This window comes from Typopeltis vanoorti, chromosome 10 (assembly GCF_054136105.1).
Source record: "Typopeltis vanoorti isolate ZY-2024b chromosome 10, IOZ_Tvanoo_1.0, whole genome shotgun sequence".
NCBI lineage: Eukaryota > Metazoa > Arthropoda > Arachnida > Uropygi > Thelyphonidae > Typopeltis > Typopeltis vanoorti.
In genome coordinates, this window is record NC_143558.1 from 127828950 (window position 1) to 127855070 (window position 26121).

Below are 26121 nucleotides of genomic sequence, written 5' to 3' on the forward strand. Positions count from 1 at the left end.
GATCATTCACTTTTTTCTGTGTTTTTCTTTTTATCTAATCTACTGAGTCCCAGGAGAGGTCTTAGAAACTTCATCTGTATTGCTTCCAATCTTTTTCTGTTTCTTTGTTTTAGAATCCAGGTTTCACTTCCAAATTTGAATATGATTTATTATTATTATCACCCCATGACCTCATGGAGTCAAAGACTCATCTGGGAGGTCCTTTTATCACACACACAGCTCATCATACCGTGTTTTAAACACATTCAAACTCTTTGCAGACACCACATTCTCAGGCAAGGCATTCCAATCATTCACAGCTCTACATGAAAAAAACCTGCCTCTCACTCCCCTACTCACACCTTCTTTATACAGTTTCCAGGGATGACCTCTGGTTCTCTCTTGATCTCCCACTATTCTCTGTAAAACTTCTCCAGCTTGATCGTATAACAACCCCTTACCAACTTGTAGGTCTCTATCATATCTCCCCTCTTCCTCCTGTCCACCAGACTCTGCAAATTACATCTTCTCAATCTTTCCTCATACTCGAATTCCAGAGGTCAGAAACTACCTTAGTCAGTCTCCTTTGGACCCTTTCCAACATCTCTTTATCCTTCTGAAAACCCTGTGACCAAATCTGCGCACAATAGTCCATGTGAGACCTAATCAAAGCCTTATACATCGGAACAAGAATCTCCCTACTTCTACACGTCAGTGTACTCTGCATCATTCCCAGAAGCCTTTGTGTTGTCTTCACAATTTTGGCGATGTGTCCCCTAAATTTTAGATCCTTATCCACTATCACCCCCGGATCTCTTATTTCCTCTACCTTCAGAGGTCATATTATGTAATCTCAATTGAGTTTCTTTAGTCATTTGTTTTCTAAAATTTCTTTTAATTATGCCATTCATTCCATTATAAATTTGTAGTCTTGCTTCCAATTGTGAATCAGTATTGTATTGCGAGATTATATTTCCTAAGTATTTGAATTCTGTAACTTATTTTATTGTTGAGCATAATTTTGACATTTTGAATGGTGTTTCCACACATTGCCTTTGTTTTTGTTTCAGATATTTTTATTTTATATTTTTTTGCTATTTCATTTAGATGGTTATTTGCAATTTGAAGTTTATCTTCTGAGTTTGAAATTAGTACGACCTGAAAAGGATGGTCTCTAGATCAAGTAAAAATCCTCAATGGCTACGAGAAGGGTTGGTCAATTGGTAGAGCCTCTGCTACTAATGGCTCGCAAAAAGTTAAGCAAGTTTGAGCGCAGTTAGTAGTTGGAAGGGATCAATTGTTCGATGCTGTTTTGCATTTTGTTTTGTTTTTTCTTCATTTAGTTAAATAGCATCAACTTAACCCCCTCCCCCCTCCCAAATAAAAATAAAAATGAAAAGGAGGAAGATTTGAGGGATGAAGACATACAAGATGTAAAAGTGATGGCAACTTGAAAAACTTAATTGAATGCAAGCATTGAATAGATGAAATTGTTTCCCAGCTTTTCTCAGGAAATAAATTTGTTGTAAATATGTTTTGCATCAGTGGTGGAACTATCATATTGGAAAATCTCACAAAGCATTCATTGAGCCAGAAAAAATTGAAACATTTTTCTGGCTCAATGAATGCTTGTGCACAGGTCCAACTATTATAGTTTATTATTATTAGTAGTTGTTGTAGTAAACTCCATGGGATCTTCAGGCTCATCGTGGGAGGCCCACTCAATCAGCAACATGTCTTTCATAGTGAGCTTTGAAGTTATTTACACTGCCTGCATTTACAATACACTCCATCAGTACATTCCACTCATCGGTCCCTCTCCATGCAAAAAATCTACTCCTCATGCCCTTCTTCACCACATCTTCATACAACGTCCAGGGATGGACTCGGAGGTCTCTAACCCTCTTTTCTTCCTATACAGCAACCTCTTAATCCACATTCCCATTATGGTCAGTCAGCCAGGCCTGGCTGACCATAGTCGTGGTTGCAGATGTGTGACTTGTGTTCCTCCAGGCAGATGGTTGCTGATCTGCCTGTCTGTCCAAAGTACGCCTTCTTACAGGAACAGGGTACTTTATAAACTCCAGGCACTGAGAGAGAGAGAGGAGGGATATTTATGGAGTTTATAAAGTACCCTGTTCCTGTAAGCTGGCTTACTTTGGATAGACAGGCAGATCAGCAACCGTCCGCCTGGAGGAACACGTCACACATCTGCAACCACGACTATGGTCAGTCAGGCCTGGCTGACCATGTCTTGGATACAACCCACAGGATCTCATGGGAAAAAACCACCATGCTCCACCACAGCAAATTCAAAAAAGAGACTATTTTTAGAATCAGCAGCAGCTCTCAGAAATCAACCAAATCTTAATAAATATGGTTTCCATTAAGCTTTCTAAGATTTGGGAAACACTTATCATCAGAAATCCCACCTTACATTCCAGACCACCTACAACCACCCTTAGAGGGTGCTCTACCTAGATAGGACTTTAGTGTCACCCACATGGTTGTGTTTAGTATTGTGTGTTATTTGTGTATATGTTACATTAGTTTTTTGTAATCCCTGAAGATGTCTCAGTGACTAAGAAGAAATATGGGAAGTGTTAAATTCTGTTTGAATTTTTTCTGACTGCTGTATACAATCCATTAAGACTCCAACATGATGTCCTCATAGCACTTAAGCCTCTACACACGGATTTTCATTAATTCTTGCTTAAGCTCTTCCACATCACTTCTATTATTACCGTCCGAAGCACTTTCATCCTGGTAATACCATTCTCATTTTTGGAACATCCTAACCTTTCATTGCACTTCTCACATAATATAATATGTTCCTTTTTATCATTTAATCTAACACTCCATAAATCTTTAATATTTTTGGACACATACATAAAACAATTGTTGCATCGTATCTACTGTGAAAAGTCCAGGACAAAACTCTATATCTGAGTTGAGATCTTCCGCATTGCTGCTATACACTTCTTTACTGCGACTGCTGCCATTTTTGCAGTGTTAACTAGCATATCCATATTAATCAAAATAACTCGAAGTAAACACTTTTAGAACTGCAATACCACAGTGCAATGATTATATCCAGTCTGGCTATGACACAAAAGCATTATTATACAAATCTCACAATATAATTAAGTGAGAGAAAAAAAAAACTTTCATAACATTTAGCACGTAATTTCTTTACATAATCAGAAATTTGCATTCCATTGTTTTTACAAACCTAAGACAAATTTAGCTGTCTGGGGACATGTTGAATGATACTGATTTAATTATTCATCTCATCATTGAGGAATCTTTATAAGGATTTTTTTTTTTTTTTTTTTTTTTTTTTTTTTTTTTTTTTTTGTTGAAGGTGAGTGATATGCAGGTATCCTGCATATACACAGATTCAGGATAACTAAAGACAGATTATAAAATAATTTTATGTTATTTGTTATTATTGACGTAGAATTGGTGATATTTCCTTAATGATATCTCCACCTTGACACGGTAAGGAGACTCGTGCACACACCACTGACCTCAAGAACTATGTCAGCAGTAGCTAAGCTACTGGTAGGGCCTCCCATAGCTGGACAGGTCGAGAGATACCCTTTACTGGTCTTCTAGGTTGGGGGTTTTGTGTAAGGCTGGTTACCTTTCCAAGGTAAAAAATTTCTATAACTCAGACACTTGAACTGAAAAATTCATCAGACCTAAACACTGGAAAATGACCAAGTAAGGGTGAAGGTAACCGATTAGGAATCTCGGACATTTTACAAGTAGCCACATGGAATGTGCAAAGCATAACAACAAAGGAATTAGAATTAGTAAAACAACTAAAAACTAAAAATATTAATATAGTCATGATAACAGAAACAAAAAAGAAATTAAAGGGAACCAAAGATATAGATGGCTTTACTATGCCAGTGGTGGCGAACCTTTTTATGTGCATGTGCCAAAAATTTACAAATTGAGTTGCTGACATGTTGGCGCATGCCAAAATTTACCAGTTGAGTTGCTGACGTGCCGGGCAGTTTTTAATAGGGGAAAAATTAATAGAAAATGAATCTAACTTAAGTAATTAATTAATTTATTTTTAAATTTATAATATATTTATTTATAATATTCTATAAATAATAATTTATTTTATTTATAGTATTTATCTATATATAAATTTATAATATTATTCAGTGAAAGAAATTGATTATTGTATTATTAAATTGATTTTAATGATGGTTTGAAATAAAAAAAAAAAACAGTAGTAAGAAATATATTTATGAGTTGTAACTCACCATTGAAGTCAGTGGAGCAGGAAGCAGACTTGTCGGCGATGCTTATCATCGAATATAACTGACACCCCTGATTTCACTTTACGAAAACAGACATTAAAAGGTTTTGCATATATACCTCCCACACAAAAAACAACACGCCCTCCCCAACAGTAGTAATATACTGTAGATGCAAGAAAACAAAATAGTTTTATTGTATCCCTGAATAAGGTACAGAGGCTTTTGCAGTCTGTATATTTCTCAACAAATAGTGCAATTAGAGACAGCTGGAATAAAAACAGCGCTCACTAATGAATCACGTGTACCCCTCTCACAGAATCTACCCTGTATAGGCAAGCAAAACCATATGTTGCACTGGAAACATAGCATCTAACTAAAATTATTGTCATGTACTTTATTATTTCATGTAATTTTTCAATTACATGAAATAAGTGTTTGTTTGACTGCATTTGAAATTCTCGATGTCATTATGACAGATCACAAATGCTTACTTCAAATAAAATTCTACCATGAATTGAAACATGCCATATAATGCTTGTGTGAGTTCCCCTTCCAGCTCAAACACAAACAAGGCAATAAAAATCAACCAAGGGTTGAAATTTTGTGTGAGTTGAGCCCACCGGTAATGAGAAGTTCTGTCGGAACGATAACAACACCCTGTCATGAATGTGTTAAAACTAAGAAATATATAGTGAATGTTATGACAGTTGCAGATGTCATGGAATTCGGTTGAAGAGAATTAGCATTTCAACTCAAAAATTGTCGGTTCCATTTGTCTTTGGGTCGTGTGATCTCTTGTTAATACCGCACCAATCAAATTCATGTCTTCATAGCTGCTCTCTCCTGTAAAACAAAATTTAACTTGTACGTATATGTATTGTAACAATTTTAAAATAAAGTTGAATAATTTATAAGCATATAAATGGATATCATATGTACATCGTTGACATGCCAGCAAAATTCTCGGACGTGCCACCTCTGGCACGCATGCCACAAGTTCGCCACAACTGTAGTATGCTATATAGTGGAGTGGACCAACATATCAGAGCTTCTAGTGGTGTAGCTATTTTAATCGATAATAAATGGAAAAATAGAATACGAAAGTACAGTTTTGTAAATGATCAGATTATAACAAATAGAAGTTACTTGAATATCATAGGAGCATATTCTCTTGAAGGAGGTAGGAAACTGATTTAACTTTATTACATTTAACTGATTTCATAGTTCCTTTCATATAAGGAACTATGAAATCAGTTAAATGTAATAAAATTACTATATATTAATAGCAGGCGTTCTTAATGCTAGAGTTGGAACTAATCCAGTCCCAAATGTCTTAGGAAAATATAGAGAAATTTGCATGAATAATAATGGTCAAGAACTATTAGACTTATGCACTTTCAATAATTTTGAAATAACCAATACTTTTTTTCAAAAAAAAAAAAAAAATATATATACTTGGAATGGCAGAGGAACAAGATCTATAATTGATTATATCTTTACTAATCAGAAACTAGCTCCATGAGTGAGAGATGTACATGTTTAGAGGAAGTGAAATTTTTTCAGATCATTACTTAGCAGTCTCTAAAATAGAAATACTAACAAAATGGAGAAAGGAAGTAAATAAGAAATAGAACAAGTATACAAAGTATATCTATTACAAGAAGAAAGCATTAGAATGCTATATCAATCACGATTAACAGGTTACTTAAAAGAAGCTCAAATCAGTGAAGGTATAGAAGAATTTAACATAAAGATTTTCCATAATAAAGATTATCCATAAAGCCGCCTCTGAAGTACTTGGGGGGGGGGGGAATGAAATATTAAAAAAAAAAACATTAAAAATCTGGAATAAAGACATACATGGAACACAAAACATAGCCTACAAAATATTAAGGAAATTAAACAAAGAAAGAGAAACAGCATAAATTAGTATAATACAAGAGAAACAGCATAAATCAACAGATACAAGAGAAACAGTGGATAGAACATTATAAGAATTTATGGTATGATCCAAATTTAATAACAGAAAATAATAATGAAGAAATCAGTACTTATATAGAACCAATAAAATTGGAAGAACTAAAAGAAGCAATAAAGGTATCAAGAAATAGGAACTCAACTGGATTAGATGGCATAAATACAGAACTTTGGAAATATGGTGGAGAATGTTTGTCTTGTCAGATGTCATCTTCCAGGAGGTTGACTACCATGAATTTCCACCATGTGCGGTTTTGTGCTTCTCTATTGCATTCTTCATAGGACAAAAAAGGTCCAGTCCTTAATATTTCTCAGCCAGTCTGTTCTTTGTTTTCCTTGTATCATTCCTTCTAGAAGTTTTTTTTTTGTAGGGATTCATGCCTTAGTATGTGACCAAGGTAGGTCACATACTTAATGGTTTTCAACAGATTCCTATCTTCTCCAATCATCTTTAATATTTCTAAATTAGTTTTTTTTTACAGTCCATGGGACTCTAAGAATTCTTCTGAGGATCCACATCTCAAAGGATTTTAGTTTATTTTCGCAATATTTTGATATTGTACAGGTTTCTGCTCCATATAGCAGTGTTGACCATACATAGCATTTGGACAGTTTAATTCTTGTTTTTGTGTGAATTTCCTTTGAGGTCAGAATGTTTTTCATGCTAATCAATAAAGGTTGATCTAGCAATTTCTATTCTTGTTAATATTTCCTTATCACACTTTCCATTCTCTGTAATTAGTTGATCCAAATATATATAACTCTCTACTTGATCTAAAGTATTTCCTCTGATCTTAATATTTATATCAGGTATTTTCCCTTTTTCTCTTGTTACCAGCATGGTTTTAGTTTTTTTGAAGTTGAAATTAAGTCCATATTTTTCAATTAGCTTCAGCATCTCTTCTAGTAGGTTTTGAAGATCTTTTTTATTTTCAGCTAGCAATACTGTATCATCTGCATATTTTAAGTTGTATATATTCCTGACTTCTTTAAATTCTTCTAATGTTTACATCACAGATTCTTAAAATTAATAAATAACTGTTAGGGGAAATGTGAGGTTCTGTCAGATTGGTTAAAAGCTAAGGTTATATCTATATTTAAGAAAGGAGACAGAGATGATTGTGGAAATTACAGAAGAACATAGTGTTAGTTATTTTTATTACATGAGGAATAAGTTTATTAAATAGAGGTTACAAAATTTACAGTAAAATTCTGAATAAAAGACTTCAAAATATTGCAAGCAATTTACTCTCAGAAGAACAAAATGGCTTCAGACATGGAAGGTCATGTATAGACATTATGTGTTAAAACAGATAATTGAAAAAAGATCAGAATTTAATTTAGAGACTCATATTGCCTTCATAGCTTACGAGAAAACTTCAATAAAATTCACAAAGAAAAACTATTGAATATAATGAAAAAACAAGGATATTCATTACATTTGGTACAAGCTATACAAAGTTTATATAAAGATACAAAAATACAGTTAGGTAATAAATTAACAGAAAAGATTGACATAAATCAAATTGTCAGACAGGGATGTAGCTTATCTCCAACTCTATTCAACATATAGTGTTATAGTAGGAGAATTAAGTGGTAGTGGAGAGGGAAGGGTGAGATGTATTTAGCGAAGTAGAGTAGATTGCCATCCCATGATGAGTCCTTGGACTCCCTGGAGGTATAATGTAATAATAATAATAATAATATATATTGATCAGATTATTAAAATGTGGAAAACAACAATAAAACAAGGTAACCACTTCAACAGCAGAACTGTTATCGATACAATGCGATATACAGATCATCAGATTGTACTGTATTACACCTCCAAATCAAAAAATTAGAATAATCAAAGAAAATATGTTGAATGATTTGCAATTCTAATTTATGCATAGAAAATAATTATTACCAAATATGAATTAGCATTACGTAGATTTAGATTCTAAATAATCTAAATCTACGTACTTTGTAGATTATATCACCATGTAAACATAAAAATGTAATATAAATTATAAGAAAACTGTTATTTGAACACATTCACAAAATTAGAATAATTTTTAACGTGGTTAGAATAATGCACAAATAAATGCACAAAAATTAGTCAGAGAAAAGCATGATAATTAGTACTTTGTTGCCCCCCCCCCCCCAACTTATATTTTATGACTGTTCGTAAACAGTTGGGCATATTATTTACTAGCGTTTCACAGTCTTCTTTTTTTTATCAAAACATGTCCATATGGTCTGCAGACTAGAAATGAGTTCATTTTTGTCATGAGATGTTTCTTCATAATTCGCCACAAATTCTCAGTGGGTTTAAAACTGGTGAGTTTGCTGGCCAAGGAATTACATTGACTTGCCTTTCTTTGACCCATCTAGTAGTAGCTTTGGAAATGTGACAAGAAGTTGAAAAGGAAATCACCATCGCATAAATCTTTTGATGCCAATAACGTAAAGTGCTCAAGAATTTCTTGATACACTTTGGAATTGACTCTTTTGTACACAATACACAGCCTACCTTGACCCTCTGCGGTCATACAAGCCCATACCATGACAATGGTTGCAAATTTCGCCAAACATTTCACGCGTTCTTTATAAAATGCTTCTTGCTTAAGATGCCAGACACCCTTGATGTTCATTGGATGCACAAAACATACTTTCATCACTAAAAAGTAACTTTTCCCAGTCTTCGTGACCCCACAACAGTCTTTGCTTACACCATTGCACTCTTGCTGCCTTTTGATTGGAAGTCATAAGTGGCTTCATCTTAGGCACGTGATGTAAAACCCAATTTATGAGGTTGTCTCAAAGTCATAGATTTAGACATATTCACAAATAGTTCTTTCCATCTCCTGTGAAAATACCTTACACTTTGGAAGTGGTTTTTCTTCACGATATCCTTCAACCTCCTCTCACCTCTTGATGTAGTTATTACTTTTCGACTGCTATTTCAGTGATTAATTTGAAAACTCTGGTTATTAGAATACTGTCTTAATACTCAACTCATGCTTGCTTGAGAATATTTTAATTCCTTAGCTATAAACTGTTGAGTTTGGCCTTCTTTGTGTAGAGACACCATATGCAACTTCTTAGCTTTCGATATGTCACTTGTTCGACCATGTTTAGCAAATGATTAACTGAAATCCATGTGCAAACAATTCCTCACACACGAGGCAGTCCTGCAGCTACTGAAATATATGCTATTTCTATGCACTCCTCAAAACTAATCAGAAAAATTTGGAATATTCTAATATTTTGAACCACGTTAAAAATTATTTTAATTTTATGTTTTCAAATGACAGTTTTCTTATAATTTATATTACATTTTTATGTGTTTACATGGTTATATAATCTGCATAGTATGCCGATTTAGATGATGCTAATTCATATTTGGTAATAATTATTTTCTAGGCAATAAATTATTATTATTCAGGCCTCCATGGAGTCGAAAGACTCATTGTGGGAGGTCCTTCCTAAGAACATAAAGTCTGTCAAGACTCATCGAGGAGAGATCCCCCCCCCCCCCCTAAGAAACACAAAGTCTATCATACCACTCCTTAAACTCATTGACCGTTCTCGCTCTCACCACTCCATCAGGCAATGCATTCCACGGTTCAACTACCCTCCACACAAAGAAACCACTACTCCTCACCCTCTTGCTCACAGTTTCCTTTCGTAACTTCCAGGGATGGCCTCTTGTCATCACTCCTTCCTGCTGTTCAACCAAGCGAAAGAACTCCCCAGTGTCAACCCTGTAACCACCTCTCAACAATTTAAAAGTCTCGATCATATCACCTCTCCTTCTTCTATCCACCAAACTCTGCAGTCCACATTCCTTCAGCCGATCCTCGTAACTATCCTTGTACAGTCCTGAAACCATCTTTGTCATCCGTCTTTGTATCCTTTCCACAGTTAATTTATCCCCTTCAAATCCTGGAGACCAAATCTGAGAACAATAATCCAAGTGTGGTCTGATCAGAGACTTATACAACGGAATGATAACCCTCTTATCTCTGCAGTTCAGTGTCCTTCTCATAATGGCAGCAATCCTCTGTGTTACCTTCACCACCTTTGCAATATGTCCCCCTAAACTTCAGGTTTCTATCAACCATCAACCCCAGATCTCTTGTGTCCTCTACTTCCTCCAGCATAACTCCTCCCATACAGTATGCTGCATTCCATCGATGTTTCCCAAACCTCAAGACCGTACATTTTGCTGCATTAAACTGATACCTCCATTCATTTGCCCATCTATCTAGCTTATTCAAATCCCCTTGCAGGGCTACCACATCTGCACTATTATTAATAATCTTTCCTAGCTTCGCATCATCCGCAAACAACTGAATATCCCCTTGCAATCCATTGGCAATGTAATTGATATAAAGGTTAAACAATATAGGTCCTAGTACTGAGCCCTGTGGGGACCCCACTTGTAACCCTCTGCCTCCTTGAAACTGCTCCACCACACACAACTCTGATACCTATCAGACAGCCAATCCTGAATCCAGTTGACCAATCTGACATCCAGACCCATGTGCTGCAACTTAAATATCAGCTTATCATGTGGCACCCTGTCAAATGCCTTTGCTAAGTCTAAGGAAATTGCAGTATATGCCTTTCCCTCATCTAATGTTCTTGTAACTTTATCATAAAAGGCTAGCATATTGCTAAAACAAGAGCACCCTTTCACAAATCCATGTTGACTCTCACAGATAACATTACCCTCATCTGCCCAATGTTGTATACGGTCCCTCACTACTTTCTCCAAGATCTTAACAACTACTGATGACACACAGACTGGCCTATAATTAGACACTTCCAGTTTGTTACCACCCTTATGCAATGGCACTATCTTACCTTCCTTCCATTCCCTGGGCACCTTTGCCGAAGCCAGACTTTCATTGAAAAGCCAGGTTAAAGGCACTGTTAGTTCCCTGGCACATTCTCTCAAAACTCGTGGTGAAATACCATCCAGTCCCAAAGCTTTACTGACATCCAGAGTACTCGTATCTGAAATACACTCTCCTCCTGTACCTCTAAACCTCAAACCAGCCCTATCCCTCTAGCATTAAAACTGACTCCTCTAGGATGAAATACTCCAATAAAGTGTTCATTGAACAATTCCACTATGTCCTCTGCATCAGTCACTCTATTCCCATTTTTATCCCACAATATCATTCTTCCACAGTCATTTCTTCTCCTACTGGCCGCATAGCTAAAAAATTCCCTAGGATTTTCTTTCGATCTTAGGGCCAATCTCCTCTCATATTCCAGTTTCGCTTTCTGTACCACACTAGTCACTCTTCTGGCCTGTGTCTTATATTCTTTATGCATCCTCTCTTCACCTGTCTCCTTATATCTCTTCCATAGCCTCTTTTTTGCATGCAATTCCTGTTTAATATTGTTTGTCATCCACTTGACTCTAAATTGTGTCCTCTTCTTCACTCGTGGTATGCAACTTACCATTGCTGCTAACAAATATTCTTTCACAATTTCCCACGCACTAATAATATCCCGGCCTTCCAATTCCTCCCTCCACGAAACTTCCCGAAATTGACATCTAAGACTATAATTCCACATAAGTTCCCGTCTCTTTGATACTCCTGCATGTCTATTCATTTTCCAAGTCAAAACCATATGGTCACTCTCTCCAGCTGGTGGGAGAGATGTCATCTCAGTTATTATCAACTCTTCTGATTCTATAACCAAATCCAAAACTCTTGAACCTCTTGTTCGCTCTGTTACATGTTGCCTAAGACATTTGTCCCTCAAGAATTCTAGAAATTCCATTCCCCTATTGCTACATGCATCTTCCTCTCTCCAATTTATACTACTGTGGTTAAAATTCCCCATAACAGTCATTCTTCTTGCACTTGCCAAACTTAGCTGTCTAAACATCTCCTTGTCCCCATCCTCTGTGCTCCTGGGTCTGTAGCAACACCCCCACTAAATATCCTATCTTGCCTACCTCTACGTCACACCATATGCTCTCAAAATCATTTTTCTCACTTCCTTCCAAAGCCTCCACTCTTAGAGGACATAGGTCATCACTTATCATAAGCAGTACCCCACCACCACCACGCTTTCCCCTCCTATCCTGATGAAAAATGCTATACCCAGCGACTTCTGTTCCTGTTATTATATCCCCTTCTGTCAACCACGTCTCAGTGATCCCAATAATTTTTGGCAAGGCTGATGCTATCTGTGCCACCAATTCCTCTCCCTTATTCCGGATACTCCTGGCATTAGTATAAAACATATAAATGCCATTGTTTCTATCCCCAGCATTATCCCTTCTAGACTCCACTTGGCTCGGTGCTACATGACATCGTCTCCCTTCTCCCAAGTATCCATTCCCACAAGAGGCCACCCCTGCTATCATCCTCCCTGGGACACACCGACTCGTTCAGAACAGCAGTCTCTCCAGATGCCTATGTCCTTCCTCATTCAAATGTAAGCGGTCTCTTGCATACAATTCCTCTCTTTCCTCAAACGCACTCCAAGCATCCACATATACCAGTCCTCTCTTGTCACACATTCTCGCTATTATGCCATTCAATATCACCGCTCTTCTGCTCAGTTCATCATTATCATAACTAGGCAATACGCACACTATTTTTCCTCTCTCTGTCTTCTTCCGTACAGCGTCGAGCAAAAATCTCATATTTCTTGCTGCCCAACTTACATTACCACTCAAATCATTTGTTCCTACCATCACAATCATCTCATCCACCCTTTCACCTCTCTTAATTGCCATAGCCACCCTTTCTATTGTTCCTCCTGGCAAACACTCCTGACGCATCCTATCTTGAACACCACTGATCATTGAGTCGCCATACATTATACCTCTTACCATTCTCTCTCTCCTGTTGTTTCCATTCTCCCCTCTTCTTTCATTCCCTCTCTTCTACTGCTATTCTCTCTTCTAGCATTCCCATACCTCTCTCTTCTACTGTTTCCATTCTCCCCCTCTTCTAGCACTCACATACATCTCTGTCATTCCCTCTCTCCTACTGTTTCCATTTTCTCCACTTCTAGCACTTCCATATCCCTCTCTCATTCCATCTTTCCTACTGTTTCCATCCTCTCGTCTGCTAGCATTCCCATACCTCTCACTCATTCCCTCTCTTCTCTTTCCTTTCTCTCCTCTTCTAACACTCCCAAATTTCTCTCTCCCCAACTCTGATTCGGCTTGCATTTATCTCTTCCATTCTCCTAATCTTATCTTTCATACTTCTGCTCTCATTCACAAGACATTCCACCTCCTCTTTCAGCTCATCTATCTCCCTCTGCAGGTCAGTCACTCTTAATCTAAATTCACTCTCCCAAACAAAACCATTCCCTAAACTTTCACAGTCACTCATGCCTTCCACACTATCAACTATTATTTTCTCATTCATACATATATTTTTTTCATTCTCTCCTATCATGCTACTTGTCTTCCTACATTCATTCCCCATTCCTGGAGCAACAAGGTCGGATATTGATAATTCGACACTTATTTCCTCCCATTGCCTGCATTTTGCACACATACACTCTCCGCTCTCTTTAACAAGCCACATATCTAATTCTCGAGACGCATACACCGCAAGTACTGCATGCCACAAAGTCCCTTATGATATTTCTTATAATCGAGTTCTTAAATGGCGAAGGACTTGGCGATACGCCACTTGCAACTGCAGCTGAATCCGCCATTATTCCTTACTGCCGAGTAGCGTAATCGTTAATTATTCAATTAATAAATTCCGTTAAATAAATAGAAAAAAAAAAGTACAAACAATTACAAGCAAAACAAAACATTTAAGTACACTAAATAAAATGAAATATAACTAAATACAGTAATGAAAACTTAGCTTCGTTTTGTCTTCCACCATTATGCATTCGATTCTGATGGTAACCAAAATATATTATATCGCGACAGCAACTAACTTCCAAAAAACGGACCATTCACCAATTAAAAATCACTTTCTTCTGCACAGCTCAAATTCACGCCCACATGCTAATTAGGATTGCAAATCATTCAACGTATTTGATTTTATTATTTTAATTTTTTTATGTGCAGATGTACAAGGTAATGAAGATGACCTGCAAAAATCAGTTTAGCAATTAAACAAAATAAGCCAACAGTACAATTCAAAAATCTCACAAAAGAAAACAAAAGACATTGCATTTAAAGTTTGAGATCATGTTAGATCAAAAATAGTGATAAAAAATAAAATAATAGAACATATGACACAGTTTAATTATTTGGGCTGCATGATAACATTTCTAAAGATAAAAATATAGATGAAAAAATATAGAAATTTCAGAAAATCTGTGGAACAATTAAAAGGTCACTGGATAAAAAACAGATGAGAAACTTAAAATGGGTAATTTGTGATTTGTAGAGTTAACTGAATGGGTGAAAAGTAACATCTTGAGCAGAAAGGTTTGCCTAGTTTCTTAGAATCTGAGGAAGCTATTGATGTGTTTATCATCCATTGCATGTTGCAAAATATATTTGATAAAAAATAGCGTGAATATAATTTTATTAGATCATGGCTTTAGTATATTGAATCAGTGAATATTGGTCGTGCTGATCAGTAGAAATGTCTGTGACTTAGGCAAAGGTTGGTCGATTGGTAGAGCCTCTGCTACTAATGGCTCAGTTAAGCAAGTTTGAGTGCAGTTAGTAGTTGGAAGGGGCCCAATCGTTCGATGCTGTTGGCACACTCTCCCTCGATGAGTCTTTGGACTCCCTGGAGTGTCGAATAATAATAATATATTTCATCTACCATATATTCACCAAAGTATGAACCAAGTAATACGAGGGTGGTCTGAAAAGTTCTCGGCCTCGATCATAGATCGCAACACTCGGCAAGATTTTTTTTTTGTCTAAGTTGGTACATCAGTCATAAGCATCCATGTGAAATTGCAAGTTATTCTATCGATTAGTTTGTTTTATAGAACTGTCTGAAGCAAAAGTGTATCCCTTGAAATGGATGAAATTGAGTATCGTGTGGTTATAAAATTCTTTGCAAAAGAAAGTTTAATGGCAAAAGAAATTCATTCGAAGTTCATAAAAGTTTATGGGCACTCTTCTCCTTCATTTTCGACAATTAAGAAATGGGCTGCCAAGTTTAAAACGTGGCCGTGCCAGCCTTGAAGATGATCCACGTGAAAGATGCCCAAAAAGTGTAACAACACCAGAAATCATTGATCAAGTGCATGATATGGTATTGGATGACCGGCGAGTCAAAGTGCGTGAAATTGCTGAGACTATAGGCATTTCAAAAGAACATGAAGGATATACTTTGCATGAAGAATTGCATATGAAAAAGCTTTATGCAAGATGGGTGCCACACTTGCTCACAACAGATCAAAAACGCACTCGCATGAAAATCTCTGAACAGTGCTTGGGGCATTTGAACAAGAATAAAACTGATTTTGTGCGTCGATTTATTACTATGGATGAGACTTAGATTCACCATTACTATTTGGATTTGGCACTAATCCAAACAGCAGTCAAAACAGACGGTTGTTCAGTGCCAAAGAAGACAAAGTCGGTTCCATCAGCAGGAAAGGTCATGGCATCAGTGGTTTGGGATGCTAAAGGCATTTTGTTTATTGGTTATCTTGAAAAGGGTAAAACAATAAACAGGGAATATTATTCTGATCTTTTAACCAGACTAGACAAAAAAATTTGTGAGAAAAGACCCAGTTTGCAGAAGAAAAAAATCATCTTTCATCAGGACAATGCACCTGCCCACAAAGGTTTGGCAATGGGAAAATTAAGGGATCAGAACTATGAATTGTTGGAACATCTACCTTATTCCTCCAGATTTGGCTCCCTTTGACTTCTATCTCTTCCCAAAACTAAAACTCTTCCTCACTGGTCAGCGTTTTTCCTCAAATCAAGAGGTGATTGCAGCTATAGAAGGGTATTTTGCAGATCTTACTGAGAACCACTACAGGGATGGGAAGATGGCGCTGGAGCATTATCCCATCCCTGGATGCGATAATGCTCTTAAAACACTTTTAAGGGAGATTATGTTGAAAAATAAAAATAATTTTGAAATTATAAATTCATTGTTAGGCCGAGAACCTTTCAGACTATCCACGTATATCCATAGCACTATCTTTGTTGCCTCCATTGGTATTCCTATTTCACTGAATAAAATATGGTGACTAAATATGTTGAAACAAACTGGATTTTGTAGAGATAGAATAAATTCTGCATCATCAATGGCGGGGGGGGGGGCTCATAATATTTGCTGTCAAGTGATGAAATATCATCAAATAAGGTAAATTTGAAAAAAGGCAAAGACAGAAGTGTAGTATACTATTTGGTATCTTTCTTGGGTTTGGTATACTATTCCTCCTCTATATTCAACTTGATGATATTGATCAAACAGCCTAGTTTTCTGTCCATCTGACTAATCTGTTATTCATTTCCACCTTTCCCATCTTGAACATCAACTTACCACGAGATGATTTATCAAATAATATTGCTGCATTCACTTTATCATAAAATGCAAATATAAGTCCTACCTTTTACAAATCATTCTGGCCATTGTAGACGCTTTTGTATCTACCAATTCAGTCCTATGTGTTCATATCAACTTATCTTTGATAAACCTTAATCACAGCTGCAGGACTTATTAACCAGGTCATGGGCACAGCCATCTCATTTCATGTTTTCTAAATGCACATATGACCATGTATTCTGAGAATATATGATGATATTTTATCCTGCTCTATAGCTTTCTTGATGCAGCTTACTGAACATTTCATACATTTGATAAGAATCTTTCATGTCTAGCCTCTGTAACATTTGCTTCACTTCTAGGCTTGCATGGGATTGTTCATAGCGGTGTGAAACACACTAATATGATGCTCATTAAACAACTCCACTGCATCTTCAGTTGTGATTACTTTGCAGCTGTTGCCATCTACCACAGTAATTATACTTCCTCTTGCTTGCCAAAAAAAAAAAAAAGAATTCCCTTGGATTTTTTTTTTTTTTTTGGAAACTCTTCTTTCATATTGCATTTTTCTTTCTTTATTATTCTCATTACTTTTTCCAACTTGCATTTTATCATAATGATATCTTTTCTGATGCTCAATTTTGCTGTTCATCTGTTTTATGCCTGCTTTATTATTCATTTGATGCTTGGTATACATTGGCACACTGCATTCTAAATTATTCTGCTTATTCAACTTCTTTTTCCACAGCTTACCATGTCAAGATATTGATGTAAGTTGACTACAGAGATTTCCATAATCACCTACTTTATAATTCCATATATATCCCTTCATTCATGTAGTTTCCCCTTCCTAGTCAACTTTCAAGTTAGTACCTGATGATTGTTCTTTCCAAGTGGTAGTAATGTTAATACTTCATTCACAATTTAATACTGTGAAGCTATCGCTAAATCCATCATTTGAAAGCTTATGTTCCTCAGAACTTTAGAAATTCACCATTTGCCACATAATATCTCCTTCTTCCAATCCATATTCACACCTAAAATTTTCCATATAAATAAATATGTTTAAACATTTCTGATTATAATCAAAAATGTTTAAACAAATCGGTTTGTTTGTCTATTATCGATTTGAGAATGTGGTCAATAATTATTGACCTCATTCTCAGGTCTGTAACAACATCCTGTTAATTATACTATTTTGTTTATTTCAAAATTTTTCATCACAATGCCTCAAAGTCATCACATGTACTGCAATTTTCTCCCTCTTTTCTGAATACAGGTATCCCTCAATTAACGCTGTTAATTAATCCCTGAATGTTACCGCATATATCAAAATTGCGTTAATCAAATCTAATAATCAATGGTAAAAAGTACAATTCGTCCCTGATCAATTAGTGTGTTAATAATTCATTTTATATGGTGCTCTTTTAGGAGAGAGAAAAAATGAATGCACAGTAAATGTTTAATAAATAGTTGTACCTACATTATTTACTGCAATTTTTTTAATCAAAATAAGTTATCAAGAGTCGTTTGAACAGTTTTAGTTTTTTTTCTTATCGGCATATATTCTATGATAACAAGCAAAATGCCTCTCCAGATCTCGGCACACAAGCAATAAAACATAAAGAAAAAACACTGCAAATATAATACATCATTGTACAAATTAAGTGGATATTGAATCCAACATTATTTCATAGCCGAATATAGAAACTACAAGAGTTTCGTACCGAATATATAGAAACTAAAAGTATCGGCAGATGCAAGCATAAGCAACCTTATGGGCAATTTGTAAAGGTGGAGCTCCAGATCACTTTCTTTAGTATTTTGCATAATGTAAAGCACGTCTCCTAGAGCAGGAATTCTCAACCTGTGGTACGTGAGCCACTGCCTTACTGGTACATCTAATATCTTGAATTAAATATAGTGGTATGCTACTGGAAAAGGTTGAGAACCCCTGTCCTAGAGGACATGTAAGATAAATAAGCCATTGGCTCTATATTTCAGTAATACATGATAGTTTATTTATTTTCAGTTACAATCTACAAATTATTGAACAAAGAATAAAAAAACTAAACCATACTATACTGACATCGGAGGTTGTGGTATCTCTCAGATATAATTTACTGTCAAATATCACAAACCTTTACATAACATATGTTAAACCAAACTGACAGCAAAAAACAGTGCGAAATATCACTCGTATCATATGAATGGATAGCTACTCATGACCTCCAAGCTATACACTGAATTGTGTAAGAATATTTATATTAAACATTTTGCATGTATCTGTCAGATCAGCTGCAAGCTCAGCAGGGTTAAAGGCGCATTAATCAAAACTCTTGCCGCATATATCAAGGACTGCCGCACTTAATTTCACCGCATTAATCAAATCCCACATTAAGCAAGGGATACCTGTACAGTTTGTCTTCTTTCAGTAACAGTATTTCTTCTCACCTTTTGACCTTATCTTCCTGGATGTGCAAAGAACATTCTTAATCCCTCCATTTCTATTCCTGCTTTCATCATCATCATCTAATTCCTGACATGTACCCTCAAGGAGTGTACAGGATATGATAGTACTACATGAAAAATTTACATCATTACTAACTTCCTATCTACAATTTTCCTTGAAATCAATCTGTTACCTGTCAAGACTCCAACATTATCAGATCTTATATTTTTATCTTCTAAGGCGCTTTTTACCGTATCAATCCACCTATATCTTGGTCTTCCTCTCAGGCTCTTTCCTGCCAACCTGGCAGAGAACACTTGTTTTGCTAATCTTTCCTCTCCCAGTCTGTTTAAGTGACCATACCACCTGAGATTAGCTCTGCCAACACATTCTTGGATGCTAACAATGTCAAGTTCTTTCCTAATATCCTCATTTTTAATATGATATTGCCATTGATGCCATATGTTCACCCCCCCCTGATCTTTCTCAGGACTCTCATATCTGCGGTCTCTAATCTTTGGTCAAGTGTTTTACTTCTAACCAAGCTCTCAGATCCATAAATTAAAATTGGTTTGAACACTGTCTTGTATACAACTAATTTAGTGTTTTGACTAATTTCTCTCTTATTCCATATAAATTTATTCATTTGGTCTCCTACCATGTCAGCTTTGTTGATTTCCATATTTCCTCAGCACACCCAAGACACTTGCTCACGTATCATAGGTTCACATATCGTACCCTTTCATGGATGAAACTACCTTAGAAAAAATATTTAAAAAAAAAAAATTATCTTAACTGAAAATCATGCCCAAGTAGCTGAAATGTTTTACTTGTTCTATAGGTTCTCCATTCACAATGCAGTTGATATTTTCAATGCTTCTGCCTATTTTCATTGTCTTTGTCTTGTTATTGTTAACCTTCATACCATATCTATTACAACAGTTATTCAGTTTAGTGGGACTCTTGTAGACTTGGAGCAGATTTATTTAGAAATATAATCTGCATAAAGCAGAGCTGAGATTAACATCTCCTTTTTATATCAGGTTGAATACCACTTTCCTTCATAATGTGATCTGTATATATAGATAATGAATAGCAGAGGGGATAATGTACATTCTTTCTTACACCCGATTTAACATTAAACCATCTTCCTGTACCTCCTTCAATTCTAACTGCTGACTTACAACTCAAACAAAGACTAATTATATCAAGCAATATAATGAGGCATTATATTGCTTGATATAATGCCCCATTGATACCATGCGACTGTAGAATAGCTTCTCTCTTGGCAACTTGTCATATGCCTTTTCCAGATCTACAAAAATTAAATACAGATCTTTGTTATAGACCCATGATTTTTCAACTATTTGTCTCGAAGTGAAAATCTCATCCTGACAGCCTGTACTTGACCTGAATCCTACTTGTTCTTCATCAATCTTCTCTTCAACCATCCTTCTCAACCGTATCTCAAGTATACTGGCATAAATCTTACCAGGAACACTCAGTAGAAAAATACCTCTGTAATTCTCACACATTCAGCTTTCTTTCCCATTTTATATATATATGGGTACTATGGAGAGCTCTACTCCAATCATCTGGAATTCATCCTTCTGCCAGTCCTTCTGAACTATGCATTGCAGCCAATGTATGACTTTTATACCTCCATACTTGAGCATTTCTGGTCAGATATCTACTCCAGCTGCCTTTCCACATTTCAGGCTTTTGATGGCTTTTTCTACTTCAAGTATGCATATGCATTCCTGATTGCATATCGGTTGAGTGTTTTTTATCACTGTGCTGTCATCACTGCTTGTTTCATTTAGCAGTTTTCAAAGTAATTATCCATACATCAATGATATCTTTTTCTCCAGTTTTCATGTCACCTTTATCATCTCTAATTCCTTTTATAGCACTCTTTCATATTATCCTCAATTAACTAAGTTTTGTTTATACTGGTTATTCTGAACACACCAATTCATTTACTGCAACAATCATATATTCCTTATTTCTGATCTGATATTCCAATCTTATTTCCCTTATTTTTGATAATCCTTATATTAGTACACAAGCATAAGAGTCCATGTGAAGTTGCATAAGTCATTATTCTCTTACATTGCCTCATCAGTTCATGATCTTGCAAACCTCTCCATTCCACCACACCATCTTTCTTCCTTCCCTTGTTTTATCCTATGCCCCCTCCCCCTTGGATTACTGTCTTAACACTGTTACATATTTATATCCACTCCTTTACTGCCTTACATTTTATCACTCTGCCTTATCATAATCACTTTTTTGCCATCAGTCATTCACTGTTCTTCCAATGTCCAGTTTCATCCACTACATGCATCATTTCATTCTTCATGCTTATTGTTACTTTCTCAAGTTCTTCACCCCCCCCCCCCCTCTTTCCCTCTCACTGGAATTTTCCACATTATAGAGTATAATAAATTAGGTTTAATCCTTTATCCAAGTGTGAGCAAACAAAGTTTGCGTCTGAAAATATCTTCAGGACTGTAGCAAGGTGGTGCAACTCGGAACAAAGGTGGACCAAGCTCTCATCACTCCTTGCCTCAGTATCTCTCACCATGCAAAGCACATGTCTTTGCAGTGTATAATGCTATGCATTAAGGGGGGACACTACCCATACCAGTTTCAACCTTTATTGAGGTCTCAATAGTGGGAGCCAGGCCCAGAGTGGAGATACTAAGGCAGAAGCAATAGGAAAGGTCATCCTTACGTATAGGAGTTGCCAAAAGGTGTGCCACCTTATTATTAAATTACTCTGGATTTAGAGAAAGAGGTTGGAAGTTTATTTTGCACTTGGTTAGACTATAATAAATTTAGTTTAATCCTTTATCCAAGTGTGAGCAAACAAAGTTTGCTCCTGAAAATATCTTCAGGACTGTAGCGAGGTATAGTCTAACCAACTGCAAAATAAACTTCCAACCACATTATAGAGTTTTCAGCATTACTTATTCTATACATATATTTTTATGCAAATACGCCTTATGGAAATGCGAAATATTGGTGAATCTTTTCAGATTGCTCAGTCTTATGTTGTGGAGGTATTCACAGAAACTAGTTTATACAAAAAGATCATACTTGATAAGATAATGTTGTTATTACCCAAGCAATTTTTTAAACTGCAAATTAGAAATTGCAAAAAAATTCCATGATGTTGTCTGGAATTATGTCATATGTGATATAGTAGTGTAACATAGTAGTTTATGTACACTATTTAAGGAATTATCAACATATTGTCTTTAATAACTGGCCATCACACATATACTTTTGCATTTGGAGCATATATATTCAATTGACCCTTGAACAACATGGCTTTGAACTGCACAGGCTCATTTATACACAGAATTTTTTTTCAATAAATTTATTGGAAAATTTTTTGAAAAAACTCGCAGATGAACTGCATAGCATAGACATATCAAACACATTAACAAAAAAAGTTAGGTATGTCACGAATGCATAAAATATATGTAGTATTAGTCTATTTTATCATTTACTACCATAAAATATACATAGATCTGTTATAAAAAGTTAAAATTTATCAAAACTTATGCACACAAACACTTACAGACCGTACGTGGTGCCGTTTGCAATGGAGAGCAATGTAAACAAACATAAAGATGCAGGATTAAATCATAATTGCATAAATTTATTATTTAGTTAAAATTAATTAGTATAAAATAAAAATTTTATGACATTTCATTCTTTAATATATAGGCTAGGCTATCATAAAGCAATCATATTGCTGCTGCTTTGTTATCAGTGCATGAATCATTATATGATTATATGTAGATACTGACAGGCAGACAAACAATTCATCTTGTATACAGGTGACGTAAACTTACATACAGTACAGGACTGTAAATGTATTTTCTCTTCCTTATGATTTTCTTAATAACATTTTCTTTCTTTAGCTTACTTTATTGTAAGAATACAGTATATAATATACATAACATACAAAATATGTTAGTGGACTGTTTATGTCATCAGTAAGGTTTCCAGTCAATAGTAGGCTATTAGTAGTTAAGTTTTTGGGGAGTCAAAATTTATAAATGGATTTTCAACTGCTTGAGGGATTGGCACTCCTAGCCTCCGTATTATTCAATGGTCAACTGTTCGGTATTGTCATGAATAAATAAACATATTATAAGCGTATTATATCATACACATACTGGCCACTGAATTAGAAAATTTTATTTACTTTGCAGAAATCAGTGGTTTCTGTGTAGGCATGTGACTGCCAGTACCGATCCTCTTCAATTCTATATGCATGGTTTGCTGAGATGTAGGTCGTGAACAGTGTTCAATAAATGCTTTCGATTGCTGCACACAGGAAGTTCTGTTTGTCTGTACAAGCCTTCTCAGAGTATGGTAGGCTCATTTCTGAAAAAATAGTCCACATTGCTTGTTTAATAGGACCACAGTTATGCCTATTAAACAAGCAATGTGGACTATTTTTTCACCGATTAAATATCTTTTGAGAAGCCAGTCAGCTCTGCTGTTTTCAAAATCGTGGCTCCAGCCAGATGGACACCCATAATATGGCATTTATTTAACTCCGAAAAATCCTGTTTTTCCCATTGTGAAATACACTATGAATGATTACTGGCCAGCAGCATTCTGAAATAGTTGCTTAGAACATGTGACACACATGACTAAGTATTTTGCACGTATGCTGCATAAGTGACATTTACGTACACCTGCATAAAGGTTTCTAATTCAGTGGCTGGTATTTAGGCAGATAGGTAATATTTCTGGAAAATTCTATATTACATTATAAATGTCTGCAACATATCATCTGATAATTTATCTGTGTGTATGTGTACATGTATATATATATAAATGGATTTTGTTGCAGGATATTTCTAGAACCGTGCTTCAGAAGGTACATTTGTGTGATGTGAAAGACTATGTTTAATCTTCCATTTCTCTAATGGTAAGTTTTGATATTTTATATACAATAAACAGTTTCTTACATCTGGAAGTATAAATGATATTCATGTAAGTGATACCATTACTCCTTATAAATAGTTTCCACATGCATCACTCTACTTAATAAGAGTCTTGAATTTAAAACCTATCTTTCAGGAGGAACTTTCTTTAGGTTGGGCCAAGTTAGCTGGTCTTAGGCAAAGATGCTAGACATTTTATCATCTAAAAATCATTCTTTCACAAAACATGCCAACTGACTCAAAAACAATTTTTTTTTCGTATCACCCTCCTCTCCCCCACAATTTGTAAACACCTTTGGTGGCATATTTATGGAGAAAGAAGGAATCTGCTGATATGATTTTTGAATAGTTAGAGATTGTAGTGCTTAGTGAAAGCAATGTGAGGAAGGTTGTTCCAAAGAACAGAGTTAAATGGAATGAAAGAGGAGGATAAGACATTGACTCATTAGGCTCTAATATGTATGGTAAATGGGTGTTAAGCAGCAGCCGCTTGTGTTCAATAAGTTTCAGGAAAAAGTAGAACATTGATGTTGATCACTTGATAGGAACATTATTCATGAAAATTGTATAAAAGTGAATCAGAACATCTCTTAGATGCTTAAAAGTGTCACAGATGAGAATTGATTTCTTTAACAAAAAAGGACACTGATTATGTTGGAGATGTGGATGTGATGTGATGTGATGTACTTAAGATAAGAAGGCTCAAGTCCTAAGTCAGGCCAAGAAAAGTAATCTGACATTGTTGGTGGATTTGAGTGCATCATCAAAGATAAGTGAAGTGAGATTTTCGGAGAAATAAGATGGACTGTGTTTTGGGTCATATCGACATTCACAGGGCTGTCCTTGCATCGCTGGAGAATGGAAATGAGATTTGTGTTTATTTAAGGCATTGGTTATAGAAAAATTTGAAGCTTGGAATTTTCAAGCACCTGAGGATTTTTCAAATGAAAAAAATAGAGCTGTGATCAAGAAAATTATGAGGCTAATGAAAGAAGGTTATTATTGGCCTGGTTAGCGAGTAGTTAGCATATCTGCTTTCCACTCAGAAGGCCACAGGTTTGAATCCTGGCCTGGACATGGATATTTGTGATGGTCTTTATCACAAATATCCATGTCCAGAAATGGATATGGGTAATTGACATTACCCATATCCATGACATTGATATAGGTAAGTGGGAAGATGATTTTCATTGCTCCTCTTATTGGAGGTCTGAAGTGGCTTGAAAAAGTTTGATGTTTGGTCTCTAGAGCAGGATTTCTGGACTATGTACAAAATAAATAAAAATATTAAAAAAAATAAAAGAAGAAAAAAATCCTTAGGTCATCCATCATACTATAATAAGTCTAAAAGTGTGTGGATGGAGTTACATTAAAAAAAAAAAAAAAAAAATATATATATATATATATATATAAATTCCTCCTAGGCAGTGCACCACAGAAACTAATAATAATTTTAAAGGTGGCATCATCATCCCATACATTAGCACAGTCTCTAACAAATTGGCTAAGGTCCTTAAAAAATACAACATCAGGACGTTCTTCACCACACTTCCAAAAATCCGTTCTCTTATCAGCCATCCAAAAACCTATTCATGACAACCTAAAATATCCAGGTGTATATAAATTATGGTGCGATTGCAATATCCCTTATTTTGGACAAACCAACAAATCTATTGAACCACGTATAGAGGAGCATAAGAGAGACATTTCCTATAAAAGATCACGTGCAACTGTGTTGTCCAGTCATGTTTTTTTCTCAAACAATCCTAATGATGATCTCCAAAGTCACTCCGTTTGCTGGGATAAATCAGAAAATATTTTTCGCTGTGGTGATGAGTTTGAAAGAAAAATTGTAGAATCCAGGGAAATCATTCTGAATCCTGAACACTTAAACAGCAATTTAAGTTATAACATCTCAAATAGCCATACTGCAGTTATTCAATTTTGGCGTTCATGAAAGCCTGCACGCACACAGGCATTTAACAATAGCATGCTAG

The 26121-nt window shown here is 35.6% G+C and overlaps 1 protein-coding gene across 2 annotated transcripts in view; it reads left to right on the plus strand.

Annotated features, from left to right (window-relative positions):
• Nucleotides 1-26121, plus strand: part of LOC150102781 (dual specificity tyrosine-phosphorylation-regulated kinase 1B-like) — a 323866-nt gene that overhangs the window by 48569 nt on the left and 249176 nt on the right. For both annotated transcript variants that reach the window (XM_090398758.1, XM_090398759.1), the window contains exon 2: nucleotides 24031-24108. The gene's annotated coding sequence lies outside the window, so the exon portion shown is untranslated. The remainder of the gene's footprint in view (nucleotides 1-24030; nucleotides 24109-26121) is intronic.